Source organism: Rhea americana, unplaced genomic scaffold (assembly GCF_003343005.1).
Source record: "Rhea americana isolate MKP2758 unplaced genomic scaffold, rheAme1 scaffold_165, whole genome shotgun sequence".
In the NCBI taxonomy this organism is placed as follows: Eukaryota; Metazoa; Chordata; class Aves; order Rheiformes; family Rheidae; genus Rhea; species Rhea americana.
Window position 1 is genome coordinate 509131 of NW_028185761.1, and position 6000 is coordinate 515130.

At 52.3% G+C, this 6000-nt stretch overlaps 1 protein-coding gene across 1 annotated transcript in view; it reads right to left on the minus strand.

The window, feature by feature from the left end:
• CAPN5 (calpain 5) overlaps positions 1-5975 on the minus strand; it is a 69581-nt gene extending 63606 nt beyond the window's left edge. Inside the window, exon 1 of the mRNA XM_085300540.1 lies at positions 5962-5975. The gene's annotated coding sequence lies outside the window, so the exon portion shown is untranslated. The remainder of the gene's footprint in view (positions 1-5961) is intronic.
• Between the last annotated feature and the right edge of the window lie 25 nt (positions 5976-6000).

A 6000-nucleotide genomic window follows, 5' to 3' on the forward strand; every position in this document is an offset into this window, starting at 1 on the left:
AGGCAGTAACAACAACAAAAACACAGTGGAGGAAAGCTATGTGCTTGCCCTTTTCATCCTATGGTTAGAGAAAGGTGCCTTCCATTGTATCTTAATTCTGTGCAACGTGATGGCATATGTCCCTTTTCTGGATGGTAAAAAGGAAGCCTTACACTAGGCTGCCACAGTCATATTTGATTAATTATTGCCAGCCCTCAGGATAAACCTCAGAGCAATAAAACACAGCTGCAACCTCCCTCATATAAGGTTGAGCTCCAACAAGGAAGATGATGTGCSCAATAATCTGAGGAAGGCCCTACACAGCAGCGGCCAGGAGGTATCTCCCAAGCGTCACTTCAGAGCCACTCAGGAGACTTCACAGCCTCCCAGTTCAGAGCAGAGTTGAGTTTGCTGGGATGCTTTACAGTCCCTTATCTCTCTTAATCTACTTGTATTGCCTCACAGGCGATCTTTATATTTCCTGGGCTTATAAAAAGTTAAGACTCACACAAGGAAAAACCCTGTAGTGTTCACCAACCCCCRCAGTATCGATGCAAACCGAGAGCCTTAACTGTGCACTCCTGGCTCCTCTGCTTAATGGGTTGTCACAAGTRCGCAGGGACACTGCCAACTCAAAGGGAAGGTTTCCCCCAGGGCCATATGCTGGACAGTATCAGTATGCTGCCAGACACAGTGAAGAAACGGTGTGAAAGGTTCACAATGGGCTGAAATCACAGGTTACAACAGAGCAAAAAYGCTGCTGGAGATGGAACGATAGATGGACAAGAGCCGGCCATCTCCGCACAAGGACAGGGAACGCATCCTAGTTTTGGAGAATACTTTAAGGTAAAACAAGTCAAAGCATTACTGAATTGGGACATGCTCCCTAGAGTGCTTGAAAGCTGCCCATGGGATGTTTGAGTAGGCTGGAGGTAAAAAGCCTGGTCCAGCCCCCTYTGAAGCACTAGAGCAGACCCAGAAGAGTCGGTTCTCTGACCTACATGTTGCATATCCTGAGAGCACACCACACGGCACTGCAGGGGGATCATCTGTCACATCTCCAGCACCAGGCAGTAGGATCCTCAGCACAGCCTYGGAGCACAACGATCCGCAATAGCAGCTGAAAATAATTTATCCTACAGAAAGGAAAAGGCTACCAAAGCTCTCCCTGACCGAGAGTGTGGAGGAGAAAGGATTTCATCCTTGAGAGGGTGAGATACTCAATGGCAACCRTTCCTATTTCTGCCGTGACCTCAAGGAGTTATCCCTACGCTGAGGCACAACTGGTGTCTTCCCTATACAACAAGTCAGTTTAGTACAAGCATGCCAGCACCAAAAAGGCTCCATGCAGGTACAGCCCTGTGGTGCAAACTGAGCAGGGAAAGAGTTAACACTGTGGCTGAACACGCGTCCAGACACTCAACCAGTGCAAATCAAAGCTGCCCCAATGAAGGCAGCGGGTCTGTGTCTGTTCTCTGTGGTGCCTAAGAGCAAGCCTGGCTCTTTATCCCTAGCTAATCAGCTGGAAGTGAATAGAGACGGAGTAATCACAGCAGTTCACTCCTCATGCATGACAGTTCAYGGGGACATAGGCTGGGAAAGGAGCTGTATGGAGCACCATCAAAGCTGCAGCACAAACCAGGGCCACACAAGCCCTTCGCTGAGCCTGTGTGTGCCACGAGCAGCTTGTAAGAGTAGGTGAAGGCTCGGGCAATAAGATCTCAGAGTCTCCTTCTCTGGAGATATTCAAAGCCTGCCTGGATGYARCCCTGTCTAACACGCTCTAGTTGACCCTGCTTGAACAGGSAGGTTGGACAAGATGATCTCCAGAGGTCCCTTCCAACCTTMCCGGTTCTATGATTCTATGATCTCAGTGAACAAATAGTATCTAAGCATGTCCCATGAGATCTCAGCATGARCAAAGGATGACCAGACACCTTCCTATGGGACAAAATCCTCCTGCAGGTAGGTTTCATTGCCAGACATTCGGAGAGAAAGGAGTTGGCGTTCCTAAAGACTAGTAAGGAGGAGGAAGGAGATGTGCCTGATCCCAGCCTCCAAGACACAGTCGCTTCCTTCATATTCCCCTCATATCAACCTACTGCTGCTCCGCTTGGACTAAGTGTAAAAAGAAGGTCTTGGCAGCTCTGGGCTGGCCAAAGGTGTCTGGTAAACGAATACACAAGTGTGGATTAAGAGGATGCACCCATTCTTATCATCACCATACCCACGTACAAATGCAATCTAAGTCTGCTTTTCGGATCAGATCCAAAGCCTTCTTAAAGCATTGATGCTTTATAATTAATCTATGCAGCAAGCAGGGAAGGGAGGGTTGGATTTTTTTTTTTTTTTTTTTTTTGAGGCATAATCGACAGCAGCATTTATCTAGGTGAGATAGCTGGATTTCATCTGCTTCATGCTGAGTCGAGTGCTGCATCAGGCAGATGAGACACCAGCCCTGCTCACAGAGCCCTTCCCAAAGGGGATACCAGGACAGGGTATCTGGACCAGAGTGTCGCAGCCTCCTGCCTCAACAAGTCCCACATCCTCCTTCCTATCACAATCAAGCTTCCCCTTAGAAGCGAGGTGATGGCCCCAAATTCACGCTCTCCTACCCTTCTCCTGCGGGATGCAGTTACAGAGCCTCTAGATAAGTCTTCCAGGCTAAACTGGCCCAGGATTCATTCACACCCCTTTGTCCCTGCACCAACGCTGTCCTCCAGTTTAAATAGCTCTTCTGCCTCCCTGCTCTTCACCCCTCCGATGTATTTATAGGCAGCAATCATATCCCCTCTCTGCCTTTGTTTCGCTGGGCTTTTACAGCCTCCTGTGTAATAGGCTCTCCATCCCTCCGAGCCTCCTCCGAGCCCTTTTTCTCCGCACCTGTTCCAGACTGAGTTAATCCGTCTTGAGCACCAGCGATGAGATCCAAGCGGCATGTGCCAGGGCCCCCATACAGCTGTGTTAACTCCTCCGTAGCCTCATCCCACAGCGTTTCRCTCCCTTAGCCTCCTTTCCCCTTGCCTTTCTGCAGTTCCCCCGGAGGTGTCCTTGCAACCAAGCCAGCCCYGAACCCCAACCTCTGCCAACTCAAAGGGATTTGCTCGCAAAATAGAGTGTAAAGTCTAGCCCTGCTGCTCCCCCATATGACCTGACATTTCTACTGGGGGACACCACCTTGTACCTCTCATCCTCTGGTTCCCTCTACCTGGACATTTTTCCCTCTCAGCTTGGTCTCATAGGAGATTCTTGGCATGAAAAACAAGAACAAGCTCAGATTCTCCCTTACAGACTTTAAGCTGTAGCCTCCCTTCAGCTGCTGCCCACRTATTTCTACCTTTTTGGAGACCCAGCTGGGAAAGATCAGCAATATTCATTGCTGGCTGAAAGAGCTCCCTTGGGTGAGACAGCAGCCTGCTTTATCAGACACAGAAGAGCTCCATTTTTGGTTTCATTTTGAGGTGGGAAGGAGCTGTCTCAGGAACAAGCTGCCTGGTAGAGCCAGGGGTTTGCAGAAAGGTGGGAAGAGGCCAGCAGAGCCTTCAAGGCACTGAGCATGGATTTTGCTGGCCATAATGAGGCCCCCATCAGAACCATTTCTTGCAAGAACGAGCAAGGACACGGGTCTGCCAGCACAGAGCAGAGTTCAAGTCTCAGCTCTGCCATAAACTTTCTGATCACCTTGGTTGTGCCACTTTGCCTTTTTGTGTGTCCCTACTTTTACAACCAAGATTATTATTTCTGAGTGTCCGGAGTGTCCTTAGGACACACACATGACCAAGCAGCTTGATTTCTATTCTAACGGGTCCACATAAGCGCTACAAAGACATACAGGAAAGCCGCAGCCCTCAAGGGGTAACGTGGCATGGGAAGGGTTGGACTTGGGGCTCACTACTGTGAGGACTGGGCTGCCATGAAAAGTGCTCTGCAGTCAGTAGAGCAGATGTTCGCGAAGAGAAACCACCAGTTGGGAACACAGGTGAGCCCAGAGGGGTCAGAAGGCTGCAGCACGCTCTCCGGCAGTCACCGAGCTGCAGAGCTGCTGCTTAACTTCCTCTTCCTCAAATAACTTACCACTGGCGCCTGCCACACCACGCAGCTGAGAAGGGCTTGCTCCAGCAAGCCCTGCTGCTGCCTTCCTGAAGACCTGATTTTCCTTTCACTCATACTTTGTTCCTCCATTCTGCTGCCAACGGGAAAGTTTTTCCCAAACAATTCTGGCAAACTGTCAATTCTGACCATGCTAAGCAAGCCAGCTCCTATCTGTGCAGAGCCACCAGCACGTATTATTTGTACACATGTGCTGCAGGATGAATTTAGAGCTCATGTCCTGCTTGCAGGTGGTGGAGGGTCGCTCCTACTAAGAGCATCCAAGAGTCCTTCTTGGGCATTATGGCCTGGTTGCTGGAGCTCCAGGCCCTCTGAGTACAGGAATTACATTTAATGAGTAGTAGCAAGTCCCTGGGGAGGGGGGAAATAGGAGAGTGCATTGCAGCTCCTGGGATCAGGCTTCTCCAACTGTGCCCAGCTCTGCTGCTTTTCACCCTCCTCAGTTCTCGCTGGCCCTGGTGCAGTTCCCAACAGGTGACACCTGCTCTCCACCAGCATCTGTGAGCTTTTCCCTCCCCAGAGTGCTCCTGCCAATGCATGGATGGTGCCCGTGGGGTGCCCGCTCCCCACATCAGCCCTGGGCCACGCGCACCAGTGTAAAGAGCGCAGGGTGGGAGAGGGGAGCTGCGGCGACTCTGCCCTGCCCACGTTCCCATATAACGCCAGCTCAGCGCTCGGGTGCGCCAGGCTGAGCCCAAGTGGGGAAAACCGTCCCCCGGCCCTGCTGGAGTCGAGCCCCTAAGCCAGGGAGGAAAGGCAGGCGTGGGAAAGGCTGCAGCACCGTGCATCGCAGTCACACAGATGCAGCAAGAAAAGCAGCTGGCGAATTTAACCGGATCCCCCTCCACCCTCCTGCCCCCCTCGCTGCCCTGCTTTTATCTCCATTTGCCATGTATGCTTGCTTCCCCCTGCCAAGCTCTGAGCCACCCCGGCATCCGGGCGGTGATGTTACAGGTAATAAATCCAAGCACTGCACTCGGGTGGATCTGCAGGAGCCAGTGAACAGCCCGAGCTCACCTAACAGCTGCCGGAGCCAGGGGAGGTGAGAGAAGAGGAATCCTTTAGCCAGAGCTCCCTGGGCACCTCTGATGGGATGCTCTCCAGGAGGAAACGCCAGCTTGCAAGGCTGGCTCAGGGCAGGAAAAAAAGGGAAAAAGAGATRGTGCCTCCCTCTGCTGCGGTACGGGAAATCCAGATTTATATTGCTTTTCGAAAACCCAAAGAGACATTGGTGGGGTTTTATTGCGTCCCAGCAACTGCCTGGACTATCTGGGTGGCAGGATCTCCCTCTCTCTTTGACTTTCCATAGGACTCTCTGAAAGATCTTGGGTTTGTCTCAGAAACATGGAACAAAGAACAATACCAAAACCTCAGAATTTTTCCYGATGCAGAAATCTTGCGCTCCAGCCAACACCAGTCTCGTGAGGCCTCGCTGCTCAAAGTTTCTGTCTAGCTTGGCTCCACAAGCGGTAACAGCCTGGACTCAAAGCAATCGCTTAACYGGTCGGGGCCTAACTTCAGGATGCCCAGAGCATCGGCATGTGTCGCCAGTCACCCCGGGAGTTGCAGCATCTCCAAAAACTAGACCTCAGGCTAGCGCTAGTTAAGCAGCCAAGGGCAGCGACACGCTCCACGGCAAAGCGGCGCAGGAGGAGGAGGCAGGTGCCTGCATTTGGCTTTTTTCTTTTCTTTTTTTAACTAAAAAAAAAAAAATCCCTCCCAGCCCTAAGCGCATCCTGTAGCGCGGCCGCCCCAGAGCCACAGGTGCCCCGAGCCGCCCCCGCGGGGGAGGCTCTGCCCCGGGCCGGGCGCAGAGCTGCCCGCGGTGCCCCGGCCTCGGCGGGGGGCGCAGCCGGGCCGGGCTCGTCTTACCTGCCCGCCGGTGCCGGTGCCGGTGCTGGTGCCGGTGCC